The 12,655-nt window shown below is 32.7% G+C and overlaps 1 long non-coding RNA gene across 1 annotated transcript; it reads right to left on the reverse strand.

The window, feature by feature from the left end:
* Nucleotides 1-10,264: 10,264 nt before the first annotated feature.
* LOC117179845 lies at nt 10,265-11,351 on the reverse strand. Its single transcript, XR_004467960.1, has 3 exons — nt 11,279-11,351; nt 10,828-11,023; nt 10,265-10,731 (listed from the first exon to the last, which is right to left on the reverse strand). It is a non-coding gene; the product is annotated as an uncharacterized LOC117179845 (long non-coding RNA).
* Between the last annotated feature and the right edge of the window lie 1,304 nt (nt 11,352-12,655).

The following is a 12,655-nucleotide window of genomic DNA, read 5'->3' on the forward strand; positions in this document are numbered from 1 at the left end:
TTAGAAGTAGCAAAATGTCATATATCGAAAAGAACCAATTCGGTTTTTCCAAGACAAACCTCGAGACCTCTTTGTTTTAAAAAGATTGCCAGTACATTAAGGCATTTTGGAGGGATTGAATGCAGATCGTTAGATCAGAAGATCTACAGAATTTGGCAATGTCATCTGCAAATTTAACGATACTGCAATTTTTAGGCACAAGTAGGCAAATCTTTCTAGTATATATGGAGTAATTTATCGGGCTGAGGGTTCAGCCTTGTGGGAGGCACACTGTACTGCGTCGGATTTCTTTGAGGTCTTCAATAAGAATTTGGGGAATGACGCTAGGGAATGCACCTTTCAGATCCAGGAATAGGCCTGCGACAATCTCGCCACTGGCAAAGCCCGAAAGAATTTCGATTGTCTCGATAGCAAGATTATCAGCGCAAGATCTTCTCTTCCTGAAACCGAACTGAGCAGGAGATAAAAAATGGTTGTATTTCACATACCACGAAAGTCGGTTGTTAATTAGCTTTTCCATCACCTCGAACAAGCATGAAGCTAATGCGATTGGACAAAATTTTCCTGGGGTTGATTTAGGAACGAAGAAAATAAAACATTCCTTCCAAGAGCTTGGAAAAGAACCAGATAGATAAATTTCATTGTAAATTACGAAAAGATTTGCTCGGGCTTGTTCAGGAAGTTGTAATATGATATTGTAAACAATTTAATCTAAACAAGCGAGAATTTAATGCTTAACTGAGTTAGGGCGATGGAAAACTCGGACATCGTGAAAGTGGCCTCTAAGAATTCATTGCTCTGAAAGCTTTCATTATCAGGAAATAAATCAAAAAAGACCGTTGTTGGGAACATTTCCTCCGCTAAAGGGTGGAAGCTTCTGATTGTTTCTTCATCTCCTGCACAGGAAGCGTTTGCTGGTTGGGTATATTTATTTTTGAAACATTTAATGACACGCCACACTCTAGAAATGGGGGTAGTTCTATCTAGGGACTCACAAAATTTTCGAAAATTGCTTCTTGGAGCAGCATTAAGTGTGCCCTTTGTTTTTTCTTCTACTCTATTTAGATTAACGTAATCAAATTATTTCTCCAATTCTTGAAAAAAGCCAGGGCCTCCTTCCTTTCTCTGACTGCCGCGTCACAGTTTTCATCCCAGCAAGGACCCGGAATGAATTTTTTCTTTTCGGAATTGGGGCAATCTGTGATTCTAATTTGTTTTACGGGAGGGCATGAAGTAATGACTGCTTCATCTACACTTTTAATTAAGGCTTCATATTTAGTGTGACAATTTATTCATTGCAAATTAAAAACCTTTTTTTGAGAGATTGATATCGTGAGGTGAGACTCAAAGGTAGACCAATCAATTCGAGTAATATTATATATGTGGGAAAATAATGGGGCAATTGAGGTTAAAACTCCCAGGCTTGAGAACACTAGAAAATGGTCACAGCCGAAGGAGTCGTTGCAGACACCCCAAGAGAAGGTGTTACAGAAGTTTGGACATACGAAGATTAAATCGATAATTGAAGGGGCACTACCAGGCCGAGTGCATTAGGTGGGTTTTCTGGTATTTAGGGGAATCAATTCTGTATGGTCTAAAGCGGAGCAGAGCTCCAGTGAATTTTTGCAATTGTATAAACTTCTCCAATGTGACTTATGGCAATTAAAGTCCCCAGCAATAAAAACTGAGGCAGAATTTATATTTTAAATAGAATTGAACAGTCTAGTCCATGTCTCTGATGTGATAAAGCTATCAGAGGTGGGCTCTCCGTATAAAGAAACAATGAGCAGCTCAACTATGGAAGTCTCTACTGCGATTGCAAGCCTCTCTAGTTTTTTTCTCAAGACTAGGTACAGAGGTGGCTCTAGAAAATGTGATTTCATTTCTTATGGCAATAGTCATTCCACTGGACAATTCTTAATCTATGAGAGCGTTCACACATGAAGTCACACTTTATTTGAAGCTTTTCTACTCCCGCGTACCCATTGTCATGCTCAGTCACGAATTAATGAGACCCTATCTATAATATTAAGTCACATTTTTTCAACACCACCCCCTTCTACATTTTAAAAAAAAAATATAAAATACTTTTGGAATCTTCCCAAATATGATAATCAAATGTTACATGAACATAATCAAAAATATAAACCTGATTATGAACACTTTTTCATTCTTCTCAAAGAACATATTAAACAGCTAGTACATATATGGACTTTAAACTTTTCAGGTTGTCTATTAAAAACAAGAAAACCCTCCGTGACATCGTGCACAGAATAACTCGTCCCCCCATATGTCACGATTTGTCACGCTTGACAAGAACCCCGCCTGCCCTCGATGCGTGACATCATAAGTGAACGATCCCTATTAAGCTGAGCCATTATTAGCAAGTAATGCTTTAGCTAGAGGATTCAAACAATTAAGGACTTTATTTAAGATATTTTGACTTTCCTCCCTTTTGAGGGGACCGGTGGCTATAACTTTCACCGAATTCATTGAAGCAGATAAAGTCGAGTTGATAATCCAGAACTTGGATTCATTTAGACCCGGTTCATGAGCCTGATCAGACCGAGGTGCTGTATGAAAGATTTTAAGAATGGGGTAGGGTAGGGGAAGGGTGAAGAGGAAGAGGTGGAGAAGGTGGGAGAGGCGAGAGGGAATTCTACCGTTGTTGTGGAGGTGAGAGAAGGATGTGCTTGAGCCTCTTCGAGATGAAGGTTGGGGCTGGGTATTCGAAGGAGGGGGCTTCTTGGATTTTGGGTGGCAGTCTGTATGTTTCTATACAGGTGACAGAGGGTCTTGGATTTTTCTGAAAAATTAGAGGCTGTCAGTTTCTGGGGGTGAGGGCGTGGTGTCTGGGACCGAGAGCTCGTTGGAGAGGGGTAAGGTGCATCATTTAAATCTGGGAACATTTAAAAACTAAAAGTTTGTGAGGAGTGAGGGAGCGGCTGGGAGAAGGAGGCATATTTGGCTCCTTCGCCAGATCTGAAGATAGACTTGGCTTCTTTGAAGGGCAGTTGATATTCGGAGGAAAAACACGTATTTCTGCCTGGAATAGAAATTCGAGGAATTTTTTATTAGAGGGCATGTGGTCTCTACCACAGTTCGGATCAGGCCTAGAATGTGTATTTGAAGCAAGCGACCACAAGTGTCAAGGGCAAGATATTTCATTGCCTTCTCTGAACTGGGGTTGCGCTGGACAGTAATGGGGCATTCCCCTTTTTCAAAAGCACTGTGCCGCAGTTGAAAGGGTATCATAATAGTCTCCCTTGTCTAAAAGCATTTGGCACTATTCAGGTTGCAGTTAGGTTTAGGGTTATTCAGGTTTGGCTAAACGCTCGAAGCTCCGGCGGAGCTTTTTGATAATTGTGCCGCGGGAATATTGTTTTCTCGTAGGGATTGATAAAGAAAACATATCAGCGGTACTCATGTCTTCTGAATCATCCTCTCTAAGGGACAACTGAGACGAAAAATTCGTTTTTTGAACAGAATTTGCGGAGCACTAGGAGACCGCGGGCGATTAAGGTTCACCATTCATGGTGCGTTGTTTTTTATTTCCTCTCCGTCTCTTACTATTTTGCGAACATGCGCATAGGCGGTTGCGCTGTCACCTGTTCTACCCACTCCTCTATATTATATTTTAATATTTCGATGCATATGTAGGTTATGTTCAATTGTATTTCTTTTGTTGTGTGTATATCGCGTTAATAAATAAAAAAACTGCAGTACAAGTCCGATAACTTTTCAACTTCGGGGCTGAAGGGACGAAAAATTACGGGAATCGCGGACTTATCGGATGCCCTCTCTAGAAGCACGATCTTAGGTGCGCGCATCTGTAAATCATGGGCGAAAATCATGAGAAAAATAGCACACGGAGTGGGGGAACCAAAATTAGTGTGCGTACCGCACGTGTGATGACGTTTTAAGTACCCACGAGTAAGTGATAAAGGTAATTTCAGTGAATTAAATATTGTGGGTTATTAAGTTTCAAAACTTCGAAAGCGTATTGACATCGTTGACATGGCAACCGCCAATGCGCATGTGCGAGAAACAGCCGTGGTTATATAATTTTTGAAATTTAAACAAAATAACCGAAAATCAAAATTATAAGTCAAACAACGCACATATGAACAAAAGACATATAAAGAAAACGCTGCTTTTTAAAAGCAATATAGCCCTATTAGATTCTCATATCAACTTTTTCGATTTCCTTGAAAAATTGAAAATTTAAATTTTGATAGCAGAAAAAATCATTAAAATTCAAAAATTCCATTGTGTGGCTAATCTATGCAAGACACAAAACAAAATGAACAGACAAAAATTGTGATCTTAAAAAAGATCTGCAAATTTTTAAATAATTTCTTCTTGATAGGAGTCGCAGTTTTTGTTTTATTCGCAAAAATAATATTAAAAATAAACATACCTTTTTTCAACATGGCACGAGCTACGAAAAAAAATTAGTAGCGTGAAAAGTTCAATGATAAAAATGACATTAAATATAAAAATGAAAAATTTGTAGAAAAAAGACAAAAGGTGCGAAAAAAAATGAAGAGGCAAAAGTTGTCGTACCAAAAAGAGATACAAATTTGTTAACACTGATTACATTCTTTTAACCATTTTTTAATAGGAATCTTTATTTTGGTTTTGCTATTTTTTGTTTAATATTTTCAACATGAATATTATCTCAATATTCAATTGTACACATATTTAAATTATTTTAAAGTTTTATTTGATTTATTATTAAAGTATTATGGAATTACAGCGTTTCAACATTCCTACCACATTTCTTTGTAACATTTTTCGACAGAACTCCTTATTTTTAGTTTATTTATCGGAGTTGATATAACAAAATCTCACATTCCAATATTACGATAGAAGAAGTGAGATACGCAAAATGGCTAAAAGATTACTTGTAGAATATTTTGTTTCAGCCATAGAAAGTAATATGAAAACTAAACTCCTATTTTTAACATAATAGCACGTGTGGAAATTTTGTAGTGGGCCTAACCGGGCCCAAGCCCGGAAAAACTAGGCCCTGGTCTTGTGAGCTAGCCTGTGTCAAGCTAGAATGAAACGCAAAATCTGGCCAGGGCCAATCTTAATGTCAGGCTAGATCGTTAAGCCCGGCCCTGGCTTAACTCTATCTTATTATCGATTCCGCGCCATTTTATTTTTAGGAAGGTTTATTTCTCTTATATAGAAAATTTATCAAATCTGAAACCATGAATTTTATGCGTATCACACTATAACACTTCTTGTTTCTCTTGTTTTTGCATAAACTTGATAACATTTTAAGAAAGTTTTTAGCAAGAACGTCAAGTGAGAAAAAACTGATCATCGAGTGTCAAGCACGGAAGCATTTGATGTGGAAAATCTAAAATGGAGAACTTCATTAGCACTATCCACCATGTTCTTTTCAGAAATGTCCATTGTCGACGTTATGCATGTCGATGCTACGCACGTGTAGTACGAAAGGATACTAGAGTTGGGAGCACTGATATTAAGCCGGGCTCGAACTTTGGCTACTAGGAAATACAAGGCCCCCGCACAGTGCGGCGAATTATAAAATTGGGGATCAAAATGATCCAGAGCCAGCAACTTTCATCCGATTCCTTCTTTTTTTAAAATTAAAGCTAATTAAATTCTGAAGAGGTCTGTTTTTTTTAAGGACGTTGAAAAGTACACGCACGTATTAAATGGATTTTTGTGTTTTTCCGACTTTCATTATTTATGACTCTTGAGTCGTAGGGGTTTAATTTTTTATGATATAATCAACATTTTATTAAGAAAAACATTTTTCCTATTCAAAAGCGTCTATTAAATGCATTTGTTGAACATAATTGTTAATCAAAATGAAAAATATTGTCAAACGTCAGTTTCTTCCATCAGAATATTAATTTAGGGATGAGATGAACAATTATGCAAAAAAAATTGATATTTTGGTTGTCCATTTCTGTCATGGAATTTTGATTTTCGAAGGCAAACCTAATGATTGCGCAGAAAAAAACGTGATGAAAAGAACTTACAGTCTACAATTTACAGCAATAATCGATTTTGTTCAAAAATTTGTTTATAACAATTGAGCAGATTGCACGAACTTCATCTGGGTTATTAGGATTTGTTAATCGATTGTATATTTATCAGTTTTCACCTTTTTGAGGTAAAATCAATTAATGCTACAGAACAGGCAGCTCAAATATGAAAAATTATGGTTTTTCGGCATTTTGGAACTTGAATAACAAACAAACAGAGCCTTTTCAGCAAAATCGCCCTCGACAAACCTCTTCAGAATTTAATTAGCTTTATTTTAAAAAAATACGAAATCGGATAAAAATTGTAGGCTCTGGATCATTTTGAACCCCAAATTTTTTAATTCGTCGCACTATGCCTCGGCTTGGCCCAAGCGTGGACACTGAGAGGAACTTTGCGATTTCTACACGGGAACGCAAGATACAGAAGAATTTCTGAAAAAGGACTTTATTTTTTATTGTAAGGTAATTCACAAAATAAAAATTCGTTTAAAAATATCTGTCTAGAATTGAGCGTGGAGCGCGTGCGCCGCGGTGAGAATGCTTATATCAAAGCCTACAAAGCTTTGTGCAACTTAAGATGCTTCCTTAGGCTTGAAAATTAGCCCATGCATTTACAAATGACGGCATTTTTTCCACAATTATGAATATTTTGATCTCATATTTTAACCACATAATCTTAGTGGGTAAATACAATCCTTCAAAGAGGGATTTTTCGAAAAATGGTTTGGTTCTGGTTTTATTGCAATTGATTGAAAATTTGATGCATTTTGTACGCCTGGGAAGTAGCAGACGGCCACCATGAGTATATGCATGGTGAAAGAAATTTAGGGCAGATCATTTCCGAATAAAACTGTAGTGATTTTTTTTTCGACGATACTTAAAATATCGTAAAACTCGAGGATCGAGCTCGGGATTTGATTGAGTGCATGTCATACCTTACTCAACCTTCCCATTTTTAGAGATAAAAGCCGTTTGCAAGAAATAAAAAATCATTAAAATATTAAGGAATTTAATTTCAATATTCTGCATTAAATTCATTAGATAACGACGAGACGATTAAAAAAAGATAGAAGAAAATCGGTTAATCCGTTTAATTTCTGTTGAGAGTTTTCGTAACTTATCCTCTCTTCTCAGATTCTACGACAAAAAATATGGAAGAAAGATGCTGTGTATTCTTGAATCGGCAAAATGTGAAATTGCAAGTTATTTAATTTTCAAGATTACACTTGAAGGGTATGCATGTCGCAGACTTTTCTTCAGAAATTCCTTTTCCATAATTTTCAACCGAAAACTCAAAATTCATAATGTATTTGTCTTTTTTTCTTAAATCTTTGTTTCAAACACAGCCGCTTGTTTCACAATGAATGTGCTGTTGCTCAGGATTGATGCACTATTTTATGTCAAACAAGATAGTTACATTTTTAAGCGAAGAGATTAATTAATATCAACTGAAGGTGTGAAGCTCAAAACATGAACTTTCAACAAAACTTTCTCATATTCAATCAAATAGCTTAATATTCAACAAAAAAAAGATATTTTAACCAAGACGGTTTGTTTAGTACAAAAAAGACCAATTTTAAAATGAATAGTGCAAGTTTCTATACTAAAAAAAGGATAAATTTTCAACAGAAAATGGAATAATAAGTTTTTTGTAATGAAGATTAATTTTCATTTTTAAAAAATACGAATGTACACCAATATATGCAATTTTTCAAAAAAAAATAGTGAAAACTATGAAGAAAAAAGGCGAATTATCTTCAAAGGGGTTGCATTTTCAACCAAAAATTTATATAATTTTAATAAAAAAGTTAATTTTATACCAAGTAAAAGTTTACTTGCTATCCAATATTTTTATTTTCTACCAATTTTATATATTTTTAAGCCAAAAATATGAATCTTCGCGAAACCAAATTTATTTTAACAAGAGTTCAACATTCAACCAAATAGTTTAATTTTCAAATAAAAAGATGAATATATTCAACGAAAAAGAATTTCGTAACTAAAAAGATCAATTTTTAAATTGAAAATTAATTACATTATTCATTTTTATGAAAGTAAAAAAAATTATGATTCACCGTAAACATTGATTAGAGAAAATTGTCTACTATTAACAAATAAAAAACAGAAACGTTCGAAATTTAAAGTATGTACTTTCAAATGGAAAATTTTGTATTCGACTAATTTTGAAACAAGTTGGACCATGAAAGCTCAATTTAAAAAAATTGAAATGTCAAAATGAAATAATTTCTTCATTTTTTAATATTTAAATTTTAGAATTTTGAAGTTTTATATTAAGCATTAAATTATGAAAGTTACCCTATTTATAACTTTGAAGTTTTTAATTAACATAGAAATTGTGAAATTTCTAACAGTCCATTTGACATTTTAAACATTGTTCATTTCTGACTTTTTAAATATTTTTCATTTAGCCGTACTTTTTATTTCGAACGTTCTTTCAGAATAATTCCATTTTCAAGGATTAGAATTGAGACTATTTTTGTCATTTTCACTGCGGAGAATGAGGGTGTGTTCATTTCGATTTCCAAGAATTTCTGTAATAAATATTTAAGTTACATTGCAATTTTTTAAATTTAATAAAACTTTACATTTCTACAATTTCAGACGCTTTTACTTTGAAATATTCCATTTGATTTTCAATTTCAAATGGTCAAATTTAAATCCTTTTGCATTTAAATTCATAATTTTTTTTTAAATTTCACTTTTCAATAATTATATATTTTTTGAAATTCTTTTAATTAAAAATAAACCATTCTCAGCGCTTCAAATTTTAAATTATTCATTTTTTAAACAAAAATTTTCCATTTAACAGTACATACTTTAAATTACGAACGTTTCTGTTTTTTAATTGTTGATATCAGACAATTTTCTCTAATCAATGTTTGCGGTGAATCATAATTTTTTTACTTTCATAAAAATGAATAATGTAATTAATTTTTAATTAAAAAATGAATCTTCTTGGGTACGAAATTCTTTTTCGTTTAATGTATTCATCTTTTTATTGGATTTAATTATTTTGGTATAAAATTCAACTATTTAGTTACAAATAAGCCTATTTATTGGAAAATTTAACTACTTGGTAGTAAATTAACTTTTTTATTAAAATGATATAATTTTCTGGTTAAAAATTCAACCCTTTTTAATATAATTCGCCTTTTTTCTTTATAGTTTTCACAATTTTGTTGAAAAAGTACATATTTGGGTGCACATTCCCAATTTTTTAAAATGAAAATTAATCTTCTTTCCAGAAAATGTTACTATTCCTTTCTCAGTTGAAAATTTATCCTTTTTCTTAGTATAGAAACTTGAACTATTTGTTTTAAAATTGGTCTTTTTTGTGATAAGCAAACCGTCTTAGTTAACATAGCATCTTTTTGGTTGATTATTTAACTATTTGATTGAATATAAGACTGTTTTGTTGAAAATTTATGTTTTGAGCTTCATCCCTTCAGTTGAAGCAAGCGGATGTGTTTGAAACAAAGATTCAAGAAAAAAAGACGAATACATTATGAATTTCAAGTTTTCAGTTGAAAATGATGGAAAAGGAATTTCTGAAGAAAAGGCTGCGAATTACATACCCTTCAAGTAAAATATTGAAAATGAAATAACTTGCAATTCCACATTTTACCGATTCAAGAATACACAGCATCTTTCTTCCATATTTTTTGTCATAGAATCTGAGAAGAGAGGATAAGTTATGAAAACTCAACAGAAATTAAACGAATTACCCGATTTTCTTCTATCTTTTTTTAATCGTCTCGTCGTTATCTAATGCATTTAATGCAGAATATTGAAATTAAATTCCTTAATATTTTAATGATTTTTTATTTCTTGCAAACGGCTCTTATCTCTAACAATGGGAAGGTTGAGTGAGGCATGATATGCACTTAATCAAATCCCGAGCTCGATTCCCGGTTTTTACGATATTTTAAGTATCGTCGAAAAAAGCACACTATAGTTTCAATTGGAAATGATCTGCCCTTAATTTCTTTCACCATGGGTACATTCATGGTGGCCGTTTGCTACTTCCCAGGCGCACAAAATGCATCAAATTTTTAATTAATTGCAATAAAACAAGAACCAGACCATTTTTCGAAAAATCCCTCTTTGAGGGATTGTGTTTACCCCCTAAGATTTTGTGGTTAAAACATCAGATCAAAATATTCATAATTTTGGAAAAAATTCCGTCATTTGTAAATGCATGGGCTAATTTTCAAGTCTGAGGAAGCACCTTAATCTTTCACTATACACATTTAATTACGTAGAAAAATCAGAATATGAAAACGCGCAGCGGGCAGATTTTTCTGGGTTAATTTGTGTGTGATTAATTCTTTTACTTAGAGTACATTACACAGGGGCTTGGAGATAAGATATATTTTGGACATAGCTTTGATCCCATTGTCAAGATATCCAAACTTAAACACTCAGCGGCGTGGAACCTATTACGCAATATCCACGCGTGAATAACTGCGCACTACTCCTCCTGCGCAATACTCCTTTGTCCCTACGCTGCTTCATCGGCTTCCTTGCTATGCACATAACCACATTTCGAGGCCACACGATGCCAGCAGTACCAGGAATACCTTAACATTTGGCCCCAGTGTATTATAAAGTTGTAAGAAAATTTTTAGCTGATCTTGTCGAAAGAGAACAGATCAGACGAGTCGGGTCCCACGTATGTGACCTGCAAAGAGAATGTCGGCTTTTAGTGTGTTTTTATTTTAGTTGCATAAAACAGTGTAATCGCATTTCAAGTGTGACAGAGAAAATTAAATCTCACAGTGTTATTACAATTGCAGAAGAGAAGAATGCGAATTGTGTTTAAATGAATTAAAACCACTCATCCCATTTAGACAGTTGGAAGGTTATGTTGTTATTTTCTTTCCGATCAAAGTTCATTAACTATTGTTTTTTGTGATTCTCAGACGTGAAAATCCCTTGACCAAGAAATGCTTTTAACCATGTACTCCCTGCAGCTTCAAAGCGCAAGAAGAATGTTTATTAGGTTTGCGGAAATTGTAGCTTGTTTAAAAGTGTAAAAGGATATTTTTGAAACTAAGATTCATAGATGCCTGGAGAAAATGTTTATTCATTAACTTCGCCGTAGTTTTTGTAGAGAAAATGCAATTTAATCGTAATTTTAGCTTAAAATAAATTTTTTTAAAGGTTTATCATAGCTATTACTACGTAATTTGTATGATAATCAATTCAGTTCTTTTACAAAAATATACCTTTCATTTAGAATCAGATGAGAATAATTAAAATACATCCGAGAATAAATAATGTAATGAACAGAGAGCGGACGAGCGTAGTCTGAAGTTGCACACGGAGCGTATTCTCGTCTCCCTCGTTGCGGAGAACCGTTACATGGGGAGAAGTGGTGGGAGGGCCACGCGAACATTTGAATGTCTGTGGCTGTGATGAGCAAGCAGCACAGAGTAGAATTAAAAGAAAATAAATCTGGCCAGCTTTGATTTCAACCGTGTTTTGAATAATTAGTAAAATTGTTATATTTGTCAATTAAGATATCATTCAGTTGAGAATGCGTAATTCGAAAATCTTTCACTTAAAAAATGTTCTATTTTAATTTTTAAGCGAACATTTTTATTTAAAGAATTTTAAAATGCAGATTTAAAGAATTAAAAAATTAGAAATGTTTGAAATAGATGATTTAGGATTTTAAAAAAATTTTTGAGTCGATAAAATGTGAATCAAGATTAATTAATAACTTTCAAATTGAACTGTAATTTAAATATTAAAAAGTAAATAGTAATTGATTCGACAAGAGGATTTGGAATCAGTACATAATTTTAGAATTTCCAAATTCAAACTTTAAAAATTAAACTGTTTAAATTTGAAAGTCTTATCAGTTAGACAAATGTAAACTCCTGAGTCATACTTTATAAACTATTTTTAATTTTGAAATAACTTTAAAATAATATATTCGTAATTAAAGGCTTTAATTAAATTTTAAATATTGTTTCAGTTTGAAATATTCCATTTTTAAACCATTTAATTTCAAAATTTTTAATGAAGAAAAATAATAATTATTTAATATTTAGAAATAGCTGACTGTTCATTAAAAATCCGTAATTACAAATCAAAAACACAAAACTAAACAAAAAACTAAACTTTGAACGTTAAAATTTTAACTACACTATTTAAAATAAATTAATTTGTTTTAAGGATTTTTAAAGTATTTGAAATAAAAATAATTTAAGTTTTAATTTAAGAAGTGAACTTACTCGAATTTTTTCTAAGGACAGTAGGTGTTAAGTGGTTATTTATACATAACAATTTAAGAATTTAGTTTTTTGTTTAGTTTTTTATATTTCATTTGTAATTCGGGATTTTAAATGAACAGTCAGATATCTCTAAATATTAGATAATTGCTATTTTTCTTATTTAAAATTTTTTTAATTGAATGGTTTAAAAATGGAATATTTTAAACCGAAAAATATTTGAAATTTAATTAAAGCCTTTAATTACAAATATATTATTTTGAAGATATTTTAAAATTAGAAATAGTTTATAAAGCCTCAATCGAATGTTTACATTTGTCTAACTAATAAGACTTTCAAATTTGAACTGTTTAATTTTTAAAGTTT

This window comes from Belonocnema kinseyi, chromosome 9 (genome assembly GCF_010883055.1).
Source record: "Belonocnema kinseyi isolate 2016_QV_RU_SX_M_011 chromosome 9, B_treatae_v1, whole genome shotgun sequence".
NCBI lineage: Eukaryota > Metazoa > Arthropoda > Insecta > Hymenoptera > Cynipidae > Belonocnema > Belonocnema kinseyi.